The sequence below is a fragment of the Thalassophryne amazonica genome, chromosome 8 (genome assembly GCF_902500255.1).
Source record: "Thalassophryne amazonica chromosome 8, fThaAma1.1, whole genome shotgun sequence".
Taxonomy (NCBI): domain Eukaryota; kingdom Metazoa; phylum Chordata; class Actinopteri; order Batrachoidiformes; family Batrachoididae; genus Thalassophryne; species Thalassophryne amazonica.
The window spans coordinates 89696043-89712170 of record NC_047110.1 but is presented as its reverse complement, the minus strand read 5'-3'; positions in this window follow the sequence as shown (position 1 = coordinate 89712170).

The following is a 16128-nucleotide window of genomic DNA, read 5'->3' as shown; positions in this document are numbered from 1 at the left end:
ATCCTCATTGGTGACCTTTCTTCCTGATCATTCATCCATGATCGTCACTGGTGATTTTAGTTCCTGGTCATCTATCTTTGATCCTCATTGGTGATGTTTGATCCTGATCATTCATCTTTGATCCTCATCGGTGACCTTTTGTCCTAACATTTGATCCCAATGCCTCAGCTTTGAGTACTCTTTGTTGACTGCTAATCTTTGATCCTGGTCATTCTTTCTTAACCTGATTGCGGATCTCTGTTAAGTCATGTATCTGTCTGTTTATTTGACTCTGATTATGGGATAGAAAGATTCAGGATCAAAGGATGGATTATGCCTTTGATATTTGAGCTTTAATCCTTATTGCAAAAAGTGGATTCTCTTACTTTGACACTGCAATCAGAATCAACCCAGTCATCATCAAAGATCATCAGAATCAAAGAGCAGGTCAAATCAAAAGAGTATTTTAAGTTATTCAGTTACAGGCGCTTAGTTAGTGTCAGATAATCTCAGTTTAACAGCTACTGTTTCTCAGTTACTCTTTCTTTAAGTCACTGTTCAGTTACAGTTACTGTCAATTAACCCAGTAAATATTTTACTGTAATCAATCAATATCTTCAGTAAGTTGCAGTTACTCATTACATCTATATATGCCTTAAGCTATTATTTTAAGTTACGGAGTCATTGAAGGCCAGAGCTGGCCTGTGATCTGGATCCACACCAAAATTTAATCAGCTCTTCATATATCCCATGTCTATCTTTCTACAAAGTTGAACTGAAATTATTTTGTGTGTCTGAGATATCCTGCTGGCCATCAGACAGAAAACAGCAATGAAAATAATTATTCTGTGGTAATTAACCTAATACATGTCTTTGGACCGTCAGAAGACAAACCACCTGGTAAGAAGTGGAAACTACACAGAGGAAAACCCCCAGCTGACACGACCAGGATCATCTTTGTTGCTGTGAAGTGACATTCTAAGACTGTACCACCATGCTGTTCACATGAACTCTATTTCCAAAATACTCTGTGTTTTCAGAGAATGGAGCAAAATAAAAACTGGAGTGGCCGAGATATCATACTTCATTGGATGTAATATCCTCAGCCTTTTGTAAATCTGTTTATTGTGAGTGTTTGCAGGAGAACCGGTCGTTTTTGAGGAGGCTGTGCAAGACGGCGCTCCTTTTCAGCTGAGACCGCTGCAACGCGCTGAGTGTGAGGTGGAGGTGGCATTCCCACCGTTATTGTTACTGGGTGTACACACACCCACACTTGACTGTCTTTGTTCTTCACCAGCAGTACCAGATCCGACAGTCGGGGACGGTGATCACTTTGGAATTCGGGACTTGGCGGCTCCAGTATTCACCAGGTTCTGGGGCGGCGGAAATCGTGTGGTTCCGGCTCTCCTCAGGACAGACGTCTTCTATCCTCGAGCCTGCCCACACGTCACCTTTGTGTATTGACTGTTGTGATATTCTGAGATTGTCTGTATGTTCGTTGTGCACATTCACAACATTAAATTGTTATATTTTGGCTCATCTATTGACCGTTCATTTGCGCCCCCTGTTGTGGGTCCGTGTCACTACACTTTCCCAACAAGATCTTCACTTAGCCTGGAAAAAGAGTCTGTTGCTCTATAAAAAAAAGCCCTCCGTAAAGCTAGGACATCTTACTACTCATCACTAATTGAAGAAAATAAGAACAACCCCAGGTTTCTTTTCAGCACTATATTGTGTACAGTGCTGTAATTCATTATTATCAGGTTGTCCTAAAGGTTCCCTGAAAAGCCTCCAGTTAATTCAAAATGCTGCAGCTAGAGTACTAACGGGGACTAGAAGGAGAGAGCATATCTCACCCATATTGGCCTCTCTTCATTGGCTTCCTGTTAATTCTACAATAGAATTTAAAATTCTTCTTCTTACTTATAAGGTTTTGAATAATCAGGTCCCATCTTATCTTAGGGACCTCATAGTACCATATCACCCCAATAGAGCGCTTCGCTCTCAGACTGCAGGCTTACTTGTAGTTCCTAGGGTTTGTAAGAGTAGAATGGGAGGCAGAGCCTTCAGCTTTCAGGCTCCTGTCCTGTGGAACCAGCTCCCAATTCGGATCAGGGAGACAGACACCCTCTCTACTTTTAAGATTAGGCTTAAAACCTTCCTTTTTGCTAAAGCTTATAGTTAGGGCTGGATCAGGTGACCCTGAACCATCCCTTAGTTATGCTGCTATAGACTTAGACTGCTGGGGGGTTCCCATGATGCACTGAGTGTTTCTTTCTTTTTTTGCTCTGTATGCACCACTCTGCATTTAATCATTAGTGACTGATCTCTGCTCCCCTCCGCAGCATGTCTTTTTCCTGGTTCTCTCCCTCAGCCCCAACCAGTCCCAGCAGAAGACTGCCCCTCCCTGAGCCTGGTTCTGCTGGAGGTTTCTTCCTGTTAAAAGGGAGTTTTTCCTTCCCACTGTCGCCAAGTGCTTGCTCACAGGGGGTCGTTTTGACCATTGGGGTTTTTAACGTAATTATTGTATGGCCTTGCCTTACAATATAAAGCGCCTTGGGGCAACTGTTTGTTGTGATTTGGCGCTATATAAATAAAATTGATTGATTGATTGATTGATTATTATCAGGTTGTCCTAAAAGTTCCCTGAAAAGCCTTCAGTTAATTCAAAATGCTGCAGCTAGAGTACTAACGGGGACTAGAAGGAGAGAGCATATCTCACCCATATTGGCCTCTCTTCATTGGCTTCCTGTTAATTCTAGAATAGAATTTAAAATTCTTCTTCTTACTTATAAGTTTTTGAATAATCAGGTCCCATCTTATCTTAGGGACCTCATAGTACCATATCACCCCAATAGAGCGCTTCGCTCGCAGACTGCAGGCTTACTTGTAGTTCTTAGGGTTTGTAAGAGTAGAATGGGAGGCAGAGCCTTCAGCTTTCAGGCTCCTCTCCTGTGGAACCAGCTCCCAATTCAGATCAGGGAGACAGACACCCTCTCTACTTTTAAGATTAGGCTTAAAACTTTCCTTTTTGCTAAAGCTTATAGTTAGGGCTGGATCAGGTGACCCTGAACCATCCCTTAGTTATGCTGCTATAGACTTAGACTGTTGTGAAAGTGTAGTGACACGGACCCACAACAGGGGGCGCAAATGAACGGTCAATAGATGAGCCAAAAAGTAACAATTTAATGTTGTGAAGGTGCACAACGAATACACAGACAATCTCAGAATATGATAACAGTCAATCCACAAAGGTGACGTGTGGGCAGGCTCGAGGATAGAAGACGTCTGTCCTGAGAAGAGCCGGAACTACACGATTTCCGCCGCCACCGAACCTGGTGAATACTGGAGCCGCCAAGTCCCGAATTCCCAGGTGATCACCGTCCCCGACTTTCGAATCTGGTACTGCCGGCGAAGAACAAAGACAGTCAAGTGTGGGTGTGTGTACACCCCGTAACAACAACGGTGGGAATGCCACCTCCACCTCTAACACACACTCGTGCAGCGTCTGTTTAACCACTTATCTGACGGACGTAGGACGAAACAGTCGCGACCCACGTCGGTCCTCTGGTTGACAGCTGCAAAACAATAGCTCTTGAAATCACAGAATACTGGCAGAGAATATTACCTCCATAGAAGTACGATATCTCGGCGATGAGGTGGAGATGACGTCTGGGTTTTATGGAGTGAGATGATGAAGAATGAGTGACAGCTGTCAGGAAATAATGAGTGACAGCTGTCACTCCCGGCTGTGTCCCTGGCGGCAGCGCCCTCTCGTGCCTGAAGCCCGCACTTCAGGCAGGGCGCCCTCTGGTGGTGGGCTAGCAGTACTTCCTCTTTTGGCGGCCCACACAACATAGACTGCTGGGGGGTTCCCATGATGCACTGAGTGTTTCTTTCTCTTTTTGCTCTGTATGCACCACTCTGCATTTAATCATTAGTGATTGATCTCTGCTTCCCTCCACAGCATGTCTTTTTCCTGGTTCTCTCCCTCAGCCCCAACCAGTCCCAGCAGAAGACTGCCGCTCCCTGAGCCTGGTTCTGCTGGAGGATTCTTCCTGTTAAAAGGGAGTTTTTCCTTCCCACTGTCGCCAAGTGCTTGCTCACAGGGGGTCGTTTTGACCGTTGGGGTTTTTACGTAATTATTGTATGGCCTTGCCTTACAATATAAAGCGCCTTGGGGCAACTGTTTGTTGTGATTTGGCGCTATATAAATAAAATTGATTGATTGATTGATTGATAAATATATATATATATATATATATATATATATATATATATATATATATATATATATATATATATATATATATATATGAATAAACTGATTACCTATTAATTCTGCAAGTCACCACAGCATTTTCAAGGAATTCAGTGTATCCAGGGCACTATTGAATTGGGGCTCCTGAGCTCCAGCCCAGAGAAGCACACGCTTTGATCCACCCATAGATGCAGGTCGTTTAATACAAATATCTAAATATACACTTAGAAAAAGTTAAATGGGTCATATTATACACCCTTTCAGCCAAAGTAATATATGTAACCTGGGGCCTCATTTAAACACATTGTGCAGGATTCCTACTAGATGTATACATATGAACAAAAAGCAAAAATGGCACACAAACAAGAAAAAAAAATCTGATTTAGAAAATATACACCTGCAAGCAATACCCTCTTTATTAATCACACACTACTTTGAATTGTGTGTGCAAATGTGGATCTGCTTCAGTGACATAATCACACTGCTGTCTTTATTACGCTAAAGTCTGTCCTAATAAAATTTGACATTTAACAACTGAACAGGTCACTATCCCATCAAGCAACGCTAATATGACGTGTGTTATTTAGGTACAATTAAAAGTACGAGCTATCGCACACAGTTTGCTACATGCATGAATATTTTGCCCTCTTTGTTTTTAAAAATCACAATGTATGTGCTAATATTGCTGTGTGCATCTTTTAGGTGCTTTTTTGTGCAGAGGTAATGTAATAAATGAGGCCCAGGTGACAAAAAACAGACATAATCTTTGTCCTAAAATATGTCCTGAAAACAACCCGTTTACAGGTTTCAAACAAGGGGCCTATTTCTGTGCCGCTTTAAATGGAAAAGCGCCATGTCACACCCCCTCTCCTTACAGAAAGGAGTTTTTGCTCTCTCTCTCTCTCTCTCTCTCTCTCTCTCTCTCTCTCTCTCTCTCTCTCTCTCTCTCTCTCTCTCTCTCTCTTTCTCTCTCTCTTTCTCATGCAGACACGCACACACACACAGAACACATGGGTTCAGTGGGCTTATCTTACAAAGGAAGGATCCACATACAGATTTCCGTGTCATATGTCACAACATCTAAAACAAGCTGTTGTAGGCCTAAATTTTGCTCATATTTCATAGCCACACTGACACAGAATGAGGGACTGTGAGGATGTTTAACATCAAACCCAAACTATATTTGAAATTACAATATAGACCAAAAGCAATTGTGCACAATATGATCCCCTTTAACAAACAAACACTGTGCACGTCAAATACAGATACAGATTCTTTATTGTCATTGTTAACAGGTGCAACGACAGGTAAGGTGCAAACCTTTCAGTGCAAATATCCATCCATCCATCCATCCATTTTCTTTCCGTTTCATCCGAGGTTGGGTCGCGGGGGCAGCAGCTCAAGCAAAGCCGCCCAGACCTGTCGATCCACACACACCTCCCCCAGCTCCTCCGGGGGAATCGGCGTTCCCAAGCCAGCTGCGAGACGTAGTCTAGCGTGTCCTGGGTCTTCCCGGGGCCTCCTCCCAATGGGACGTGCCCGGAACACCTCTCCAGCAAGGTGTCCATGGGGCATCCGTAAAAGATGCCCAAGCCACCTCATCTGGCTCCTTTCGACGTGGAGGAGCAGCGGCTCGACTTCAAGCTCCTCCCGAGTGACTGAGCTCCTCACCCTGTCTCTAAGTGAGCGCCCAGCCACCCTGCAGAGGAAACTCATCTCGGCTGCTTGTACTCGCGATCTTGTTCTTTCGGTCATGAGCCACATCTCATGACCTTAGGTGAGGATCGAAACGTAGATCGATCGGTAAATCGAGAGCTTTGCCTCCCTACTCAGCTCTCTCTTCACCACGACGGTCCGATACAGCGACCGTATCACTGCAGACGCTGCACCGATCCATCTGTCTCACCCTCGCTCGTGAACAAGACCCCGAGATACTTAAACTCCTCCACTTGAGGCAAGGACACTCCACCGACCTGAAGAGGTTGAGAACCATGACCTCGGATTTGGAGGTGCTGATTTTCATCCCGGACGCTTCACGCTCGGCTGCAAACCGCTCCAGTGCACGCTGAAGGTCCTGATTTGACGAAGCCAACAGAACCACATCATCCACAAACAGGAGAGACAAGATTCTGTGGTTCCCAAACCAGACCCCCTCTACACCCTGACTGCGCCTAGAAATTCTGTCCATAAGGGTAACGAACAGAACCGGTGACAAAGGGCAGCCCGGGCGGAGTCCGATGTGCACTGGAAACAGGCTTGACTTACTACCGGCAATGCGAACCAAGCTCCTGCTGCGGTCATACAGGGACTGGATAGCACTTAACAAAGGACCCTGGACCCCGTACTCCCTGAGCACCCCCCACAGGGCGCCTCTAGGGACACGGTCGAACGCCTTCTCCAGATCCACAAAACACATGTGGACTGGTTTGGCGAACTCCCATGAACCCTTGAGCACCCGATGGAGGGTGTAGAGCTGGTCCAGTGTGCTGTGACCAGGACAAAAACCACACTGCTCCTCCTGAATCCGAGGTTCGACTATCGGTCGAATTCTCCTCTCCAGTACTCTGGAATAGACCTTACTGGGGAGGCTGAGGAGTGTGATCCCCCTGTAGTTGAAACACACCCTCCGATCCCCTTTCTGTCTGACCTGAGTAAGCCATGTGCAGACTTTAAAAGTCTGGAGAAGAAAAGAAAAATAAACATAAAGCTTAACCGAATGAAAGAGGGATGTCCAGAGCACAAATTAAAAAAGAAAAAATTACAAGAACGTAGTAGCAAAAAAGAGATTGCATTTTAAAAAGAGAAAAGTATGTACAAAAGTGTGTGTATTTCAGTGGCAGTGGATATTGCACATAAACAAATATGGCACTTATTCCGAGTGTGGCATGTGACCTGGCTATTTGGTTCCTATGGCATTCAAAGCTCTAACAGCAGTTAGTAGAAACTGTTTTTCAATCTATTTCAATCTGTAAATGTATAAAGAAGCATTTGTACTGTATGGGCTTCCATATAAAATGTTCAAAGTCAGTTCTCTCATCCTCCCATGTGCTGGAGCTGCTGCTGGCCCACTGTGCACTTACGTAACCAATCCTTCTCCGTAATCCCAGCAGCCTGTGGAGTCAGTCACTCCCCCTCCCTCCACCTTCAGATCTCTTCCTTTTGTTCTCTGCTCTCTCTTTTCCCCTCTCATCTTGCATCTCCCTTGTTTGTTTCCTTTTTTCGTTTGTTTCTTTTTGTCTCCTCCTCTCTTATGTTGCTCAGTTGATTGTTTAAGTCCCTGATGGGGGAAGACTGGCAACCGGCTCGTTTCTTTTTCAGGTTACTGGGGAAGACTGTGACCTCCTAATCTTAATCTTCACTCAGTCACATGTATGGTGAGCATTAAGGCACATAACTTGTTTCACTATGATTTTAGGTTACGAAATGAAGATTAACAACTGAATGATCAGCATGATTCATTTTACTTGAAATAAAAGGTGTCTCTTCTGGTCAAAGTGCAGCTGCCGGATGCTAAAAACAGGATTGTCTCACAGTAATCTTTGCATTGCTTCACCTTAAACTCCAATCAGCGTCATTTGGGAGACTCAATGTTGCAGCATGATGGTGACACTATTGTTGTGGGACAGTTGTGTGCATTTGACAGGAATTTAGACAATCTCCCTTTTTCAGAAAGTCACATGACTGTGGCAGGACCGTCACGCACATGTTGTGTGTATGTCGTAAAACAGTTTTTCCCCTCCAAAATCACTGTGACGGTCGCCAATCAATCAATCAATCAATTTTATTTATATACCGCCAAATCACAACAAACAGTTGCCCCAAGGCGCTTTATATTGTAAGGCAAGGCCATACAATAATTACGGAAAAACCCCAAGGGTCAAAACGACCCCCTGTGAGCAAGCACTTGGCAACAGTGGGAAGGAAAAACTCCCTTTTAACAGGAAGAAACCTCCAGCAGAACCAGGCTCAGGGAGGGGCAGTCTTCTGCTGGGACTGGTTGGGGCTGAGGGAGAGAACCAGGAAAAAGACATGCTGTGGAGAGGAGCAGAGATCGATCACTAATGATTAAATGCAGAATGGTGCATACAGAGCAAAAAGAGAAAGAAACACTCAGTGCATCATGGGAACCCCCCAGCAGTCTAAGTCTATAGCAGCATAACTAAGGGATGGTTCAGGGTCACCTGATCCAGCCCTAACTATAAGCTTTAGCAAAAAGGAAAGTTTTAAGCCTAATCTTAAAAGTAGAGAGGGTGTCTGTCTCCCTGATCCGAATTGGGAGCTGGTTCCACAGGAGAGGAGCCTGAAAGCTGAAGGCTCTGCCTCCCATTCTACTTGTTGTGAAAGTGTCGTGACACGGACCCACAACAGGGGGCGTTAATGAACGGACAATGGATAAGCCAAAAGTAACAATTTAATGTTGTGAATCGCACAACGACGTACAGACAATAACAATATGGTGGACTGTCAATTATACACAAAGTGACGTGTGGGCAGGCTCGACGATAGAAGATGCCTGGCGAGAGAAGAGCCGGATCCCACACAGCTTCCACCACCAACGGAGCTGAAGAACACCGGAGCCGCCAAGCCCTGCGCCCCAGGTGGCCGCTGTCTTCAGCAGTCAGACCCGGTACTGCTGGCAGAGAACAGAGACAGTCCTGATGAGTGTGAGTTCGCACACTCAGTAATCCCACAGTCTGTATACAGTTAGGAGGGAAAACCTCCACCTCCAATGACACACTCGTGCAGCTCCTGTCTAACCACTTATCTGGTTGGGGTGTGAAGCGAAGCCGTCGCTGATCACACCAAATGCCAATCCCACAGATAAGGCAACACCCACAGGAAAACGGCTGCAAAGAAGATCAGACTATTAGTCAGTGTTAAGTACAGCAGATTGGTTGCTGATTTCTTGGTGAGGAGGTGGAGTTGCAGTCCGGTCTTTATGGTGATGGTGATGAGATGAGTGACAGCTGTCACTCCCAGTGGCTCCGGCGCCCTCTCGTGCTTGAAGCCCTCACTCCAAGCAGGGCGCCATCTGGTGGTGGTGGGCCAGCAGTACCTCCTCTTCAGCGGCCCACACAACAGGACCCCCCCCCCCCTCAACGGGCGCCTCCTGGCGCCAGACCAGGCTTGTCCAGGTGCCGGGCGTAGAAATCGGCCAGGAGGGCCGGGTCCAGGATGAAGCTCCTCTTCACCCAGGAGCATTCTTCGGGTCCATATCCTTCCCAGTCCACCAAATACTGGAACCTCCGGCCCTTTCGACGAACGTCCAGGAGTCGGCGCACAGTCCAACCCGGCTGCCCATCGATGATCCGGGCAGGCGGCGGCGCCGGTGCAGGGGCACAGAGGGGAGAGGTGTGGCAGGGTTTGAGTCTGGAGACGTGGAATACTGGATGTATCCGCAGTGAAGCTGAAGCTGCCAGCTTCACTGCGGCTGGACTGAGGACCTTCACGATGGTGAAGGGTCCTATAAATCTGTCCTTAAGCTTCTGGGATTCCGTTTGTAGAGGTATGTCCTTTGTGGATAACCAGACCGCCTGCACGGGCTGGTATGCAGGGGCCGGGGAACGCCGGCGGTCTGCATGGGCCTTAGCATTGTCCGGGCTCTGAGCAGGGCAGAGCGGGCAGTACGCCACACCCAATGGCACTTCCTCAGATGGGCCTGGACCGAGGGCACCCCGACCTCTCCCTCCACTAGCGGAAACAGTGGGGGCCGGTACCCCAAACACACCTCAAACGGGGAGAGGCCGGTGGCAGATGAAACTTGGCTATTATGAGCGTACTCGACCCAGGCCAGATGGTTACTCCAGGCCGTCGGGTGCACGGAGGTCACGCAGCGGCGGGCCTGCTCCAGTTCCTGGTTCGTCCGCTCTGCCTGCCCGTTCATCTGGGGGTGGTACCCAGACAAGAGACTGACGGTGGCCCCCAGTTCCCTGCAGAAACTCCTCCAGACCTGGGAGGAGAACTGAGGACCACGATCTGAGACAATGTCCGATGGAATCCCATGCAGACGCACGACATGGTGGACCAGGAGGTCTGCAGTCTCCTGGGCCGTCGGGAGCTTCGGGAGGGCCACGAAGTGGGCCGCCTTGGAGAACCGGTCCACTATCGTGAGGATGGCAGTCATGCCCTGGGACGGCGGGAGGCCTGTGACAAAGTCCAGGCCGATGTGAGACCAGGGGCGATGAGGCACGGGCAGAGGCTGGAGGAGGCCTTGGGCCTTGTGGTGGTCGGCTTTGCCCCTGGCACAGGTGGTGCAGGCCTGGACATACTCCCGGACGTCGGCTTCCATAGATGCCCACCAGAAGTGCTGCCGGACCACTGCCATGGTCCTTCGCACCCCTGGATGACAGGAGAGCTTGGAACCGTTACAGAAGTCAAGGACCACAGCCCTGGCCTCTGTTGGGACGTACAATTTGTTCCTCGGACCTGTCCCCGGGTCCGGGCTCCGTGTCAGGGCCTCCCGGACGGTCTTCTCCACGTCCCAGGTAAGGGTGGCCACGACAGTGGACTCGGGGATGATGGTTTCAGGGGGGTCTGACAGCTCGGTCTTGACCTCCTCTTCATCCACCCGGGACAGGGCGTCAGATCGTTGGTTTTTTGTCCCGGGGCGGTAGGTGATCCGGAAGTCAAAACGCCCGAAGAACAGCGACCAGCGGGCTTGCCTGGGGTTCAGACGCCTGGTGGTCCGAATGTACTCCAGGTTCCGATGGTCCGTGAAAACCGTAAATGGTACCGATGCTCCCTCCAACAGGTGTCTCCACTCCTCAAGAGCCTCCTTCACCGCAAGAAGTTCCCGATTGCCGACGTCATAGTTCCTTTCAGCCGGGGTCAACCTGCGGGAAAAGTAGGCACATGGATGGAGAACCTTGTTGGACTCCCCGCTCTGGGATAGCACAGCTCCTATCCCTGAGTCAGAGGTGTCCACTTCAACTACGAACTGGCAATTAGGATCGAGCTGCACCAGAACTGGTGCAGTCGAGAACCGGCGTTTCAACTCCCTAAACGCGGCTTCGCACCGATCCGACCAGGTGAAGGGGACTTTTGTGGAGGTCAGGGCTGCCAGGGGGCTAACTACCTGACTGTAGCCCTTGATGAACCTCCGGTAGAAATTTGCAAAACCGAGGAACTGTTGCAGTTTCCTACGGTTTGTTGGTTGGGGCCAATCTCTCACCGCCGCAACCTTGGCTGGATCAGGGGCGACGGAGTTGGAGGAGATTATGAACCCCAGGAAGGACAAAGAAGTGCGGTGGAACTCGCACTTCTCGCCCTTCACAAACAGACGGTTCTCCAACAACCGCTGTAGGACCTGACGTACATGCTTGACATGGGTCTCAGGATCCGGAGAAAAGATGAGTATATCGTCTAGATATACGAAGACAAACCGATGCAGGAAGTCCCGCAAGACGTCATTAACCAACGCTTGGAACGTTGCGGGCGCATTGGTGAGGCCGAACGGCATGACCAGGTACTCAAAGTGACCTAACGGGGTGTTAAATGCCGTCTTCCACTCGTCTCCCTCCCGGATCCGAACCAGGTGATAAGCATTCCTATGGTCCAATTTCGTGAATATTTGGGCTCCATGCAGGGGCATGAACACTGAATCCAACAGGGGTAATGGGTATCGGTTGCGAACCGTGATCTCGTTCAGCCCTCTGTAATCAATGCATGGACGGAGTCCGCCGTCCTTCTTGCCCACAAAAAAGAAACCAGCACCCATCGGGGAGGTGGAGTTCTGGATCAACCCGGCAGCTAACGAGTCCCGGATGTAGGTCTCCATTGATTCGCGTTCCGGACGTGAGAGGTTGTACAGCCTGCTGGACGGGTACTCAGCGCCCGGTATCAAATCAATGGCATAATCGTACGGATGGTGTGGGGCTAGCGTGAGTGCCAGATCCTTGCTGAAGACGTCAGCAAGGTCATGGTACTCGGCTGGCACCGCCGCCAGATTGGGGGGGACTGAAACCTCCTCCTTAGCTGTCACACCGGGTGGAACCGAGGATCCTAAACACTCCCGGTGGCAGGTTTCGCTCCACTGAACCACAACCGCAGACGGCCAATCAATCCGGGGATTGTGCTTCAACACCCATGGAAAACCCAAAATCACTCGGGAGGTAGAAGGTGTTACATAAAACACAATCTCCTCCCTGTGATTCCCAGACACCACCAATGTCACTGGCTGTGTCTGGTGTGTGATTAGTGGAAGAAGGGTGCCATCTAGTGCCCGCACCGACAATGGTGACGGTAAGGCCACTAGAGGGAGCCCAACCTCCTTTGCTCATCTGCTATCCAGCAGATTCCCCTCCGACCCCGTGTCCACCAGTGCTGGGGTGTGAAGGGTTAGATCCCCGCTCAGGATCGTGACTGGGATTCGTGCAGATCTTCGGGGTTTCCCCGCGTGGGTGTTGTGACCCACCCTTAGCCCAGTCTCTAAGGATGAGTGCTGCTGTTTTGACCGTTTGGGGCATTCTCTCTGTGTGTGCTCGGTTGAGCTGCAGAGAAAACACTCTCCACGGATCAGCCTCCTTTCTCTCTGATCTGATCGCTTTTTGGCCCTGCTCGTTTCCATAGCAACGTCAGCAGGGGGAGCTGTTGTCACGTGGAGAGCCCTGGCAGTGGAGCGTGGGGAAGTCGGCTCCCTTTCGGACCCGGGAGGAAGAGGGACGGCTTGTGCCTGACCACGCCCTTCGTCTCGCTCCCGTCGGTGTTCTGTTAATCGGTTGTCTAACCGTATAACCAGGTCGATAAGCCCATCTAAATCCCGCGGCTCGTCCTTCGTCACCAGGTGCTCCTTAAGGACCAGAGACAGTCCGTTTACAAAGGCAGCGCAGAGCGCAACAGCATTCCAGCCGGCTCGCACTGCCGCGATGCGGAAGTGGACTGCATACTTTGCTGCGCTCCGACGCCCCTGCCGTATCGACAGCAGCACGCTTGAAGCGGTCTCGCCTCTATGAGGGTGGTCGAACACCTGTCGGAACTCCCTCACAAACTCAGTGTAAACCGTTAGGAGCCGTGAATTCTGCTCCCAGAGCGCCGTAGCCCAGGCGCGTGCCTCTCCTCAAAGCAAATTTATAACGTAAGCCACCCGGCTAGCGTCTGATGCGTACATGATGGAACGCTGTGAAAAGACGAGCGAGCACTGCATCAAGAAGTCCGCGCACGTCTCCACACAGCCTCCATACGGCTCCGGAGGGCTTATGTATGCTTCAGGGGAAGGTGGGGGGGTTCGTTGAACGACCAGCGGAATGTCTGTCTCTGGCACACGGTCAGCAGGAGGAGGTGCTGCAGCAGCGCCCTGAGCATGCGCTTCCACCTGGGCGGTGAGAGCCTCCATCCTACGATTGAGAACAATGCTCTGCTCGGTAACGAAGTCCAACCGAGCGGTAAAGGCGGTTAAGATGTGCTGCAGCTCACCTAACACGCCTCCTGCTGGCGCCTGTGCACCTCGCTCTTCCATTGGCTGTTCAAGCGATGGTTGACGCCCCTCGGGATCCATGACGCTGGCCGAGAAATCCTGTTGTGAAAGTGTCGTGACACGGACCCACAACAGGGGGCGTTAATGAACGGACAATGGATAAGCCAAAAGTATCAATTTAATGTTGTGAATCGCACAACGACGTACAGACAATAACAATATGGTGGACTGTCAATTATACACAAAGTGACGTGTGGGCAGGCTCGACGATAGAAGACGCCTGGCGAGAGAAGAGCCGGATCCCACACAGCTTCCACCACCAACGGAGCTGAAGAACACCGGAGCCGCCAAGCCCTGCGCCCCAGGTGGCCGCTGTCTTCAGCAGTACTGCTGACAGAGAACAGAGACAGTCCTGATGAGTGTGAGTTCGCACACTCAGTAATCCCACAGTCTGTATACAGTTAGGAGGGAAAACCTCCACCTCCAATGACACACTCGTGCAGCTCCTGTCTAACCACTTATCTGGTTGGGGTGTGAAGCGAAGCCGTCGCTGATCACACCAAACGCCAATCCCACAGATAAGGCAACACCCACAGGAAAACGGCTGCAAAGAAGATCAGACTATTAGTCAGTGTTAAGTACAGCAGAGAATATCACCTGAATGGTAGCTGATTTCTCGGCGAGGAGGTGGAGTTGCAGTCCGGTCTTTATGGTGATGGTGATGAGATGAGTGACAGCTGTCACTCCCAGTGGCTCCGGGGCCCTCTCGTGCTTGAAGCCCACACTCCAAGCAGGGCGCCATCTGGTGGTGGTGGGCCAGCAGTACCTCTTCTTCAGCGGCCCACACAACACTACTCTTACAAACCCTAGGAACTACAAGTAAGCCTGCAGTCTGAGAGCGAAGCGCTCTATTGGGGTGATATGGTACTGTGAGGTCCCTAAGATAAGATGGGACCTGATTATTCAAAACCTTATAAGTAAGAAGAAGAATTTTAAATTCTATTCTAGAATTAACAGGAAGCCAATGAAGAGAGGCCAACATGGGTGAGATATGCTCTCTCCTTCTAGTCCCTGTTAGTACTCTAGCTGTAGCATTTTGAATTAACTGAAGGCTTTTCAGGGAACTTTTAGGACAACCTGATAATAATGAATTACAATAGTCCAGCCTAGAGGAAATAAATGCATGAATTAGTTTTTCAGCATCACTCTTGGACAAGACCTTTCTAATTTTAGAGATATTGCGCAAATGCAAAAAAGTTAGCTGTTTTACAACTACCCTTTCAATAATTTTTGAGAGAAAAGGAAGGTTGGAGATTGGCCTATAATTAGCTAAGATAGCTGGGTCAAATGATGGCTTTTTAAGTAATGGTTTAATTACTGCCACCTTAAAAGCCTGTGGTACATAGCCAACTAATAAAGATAGATTGATCATATTTAAGATCGAAGCATTAATTAATGGTAGGGCTTCCTTAAGCAGCCTTGTAGGAATGGGGTCTAATAGACATGTTGATGGTTTGGAGGAAGTAACTAATGAAAATAACTCAGACAGAACAATCTGAGAGAAAGAGTCTAACCAAATACCGGCATCACTGAAAGCAGCCAAAGATAACGATACGTCTTTGGGATGGTTATGAGTAATTTTTTCTCTAATAGTTAAAATTTTATTAGCAAAGAAAGTCATGAAGTCATTACTAGTTAAAGTTAAATGAATACTCGGCTCAATAGAGCTCTGACTCTTTGTCAGCCTGGCTACAGTGCTGAAAAGAAACCTGGGGTTGTTCTTATTTTCTTCAATTAGTGATGAGTAGTAAGATGTCCTAGTTTTATGGAGGGCTTTTTTATAGAGCAACAGACTCTTTTTCCAAGCTAAGTGAAGATCTTCTAAATTAATGAGATGCCATTTCCTCTCCAACTTACGGGTTATCTGCATTAAGCTGCGAGTTTGTGAGTTATACCACGGAGTCAGGCACTTCTGATTTAAAGCTCTCTTTTTCAGAGGAGCTAGAGCATCCAAAGTTGTCTTCAATGAGGATGTAAAACTATTGACGAGATACTCTGTCTCACTTACAGAGTTTAGGTAGCTACTCTGCACTGTGTTGGTATATGGCATTAGAGAACAACCAACATATGTACCTCCGTGTCCCACCACTGTGGTGCACTTCTTTGAAACCAGTCGCCACATTGTGGAGTCGTAGGAGCTGCTGAGTGTATTTTGAACATGTTCAGGACACCCTCTGTGACTGATTTACAGCACACAACATATTGATGACACCCATTTTATGAGTGAATATGGTGTGCACACCTGCAAAATTTTGTCTTGACCCTGTGTCTGGGTAGTCCTGGGCCCTTACATGATCACTTATGTGTCTGACCCCACTCACCTTGTTTTCACACCTTTTAAGTTTATGAGCCATATCTTGATAATCTACAAGTATGGTGTACAGTCTAAAGTGCACAAGTCAAGTCTGGGAGCATG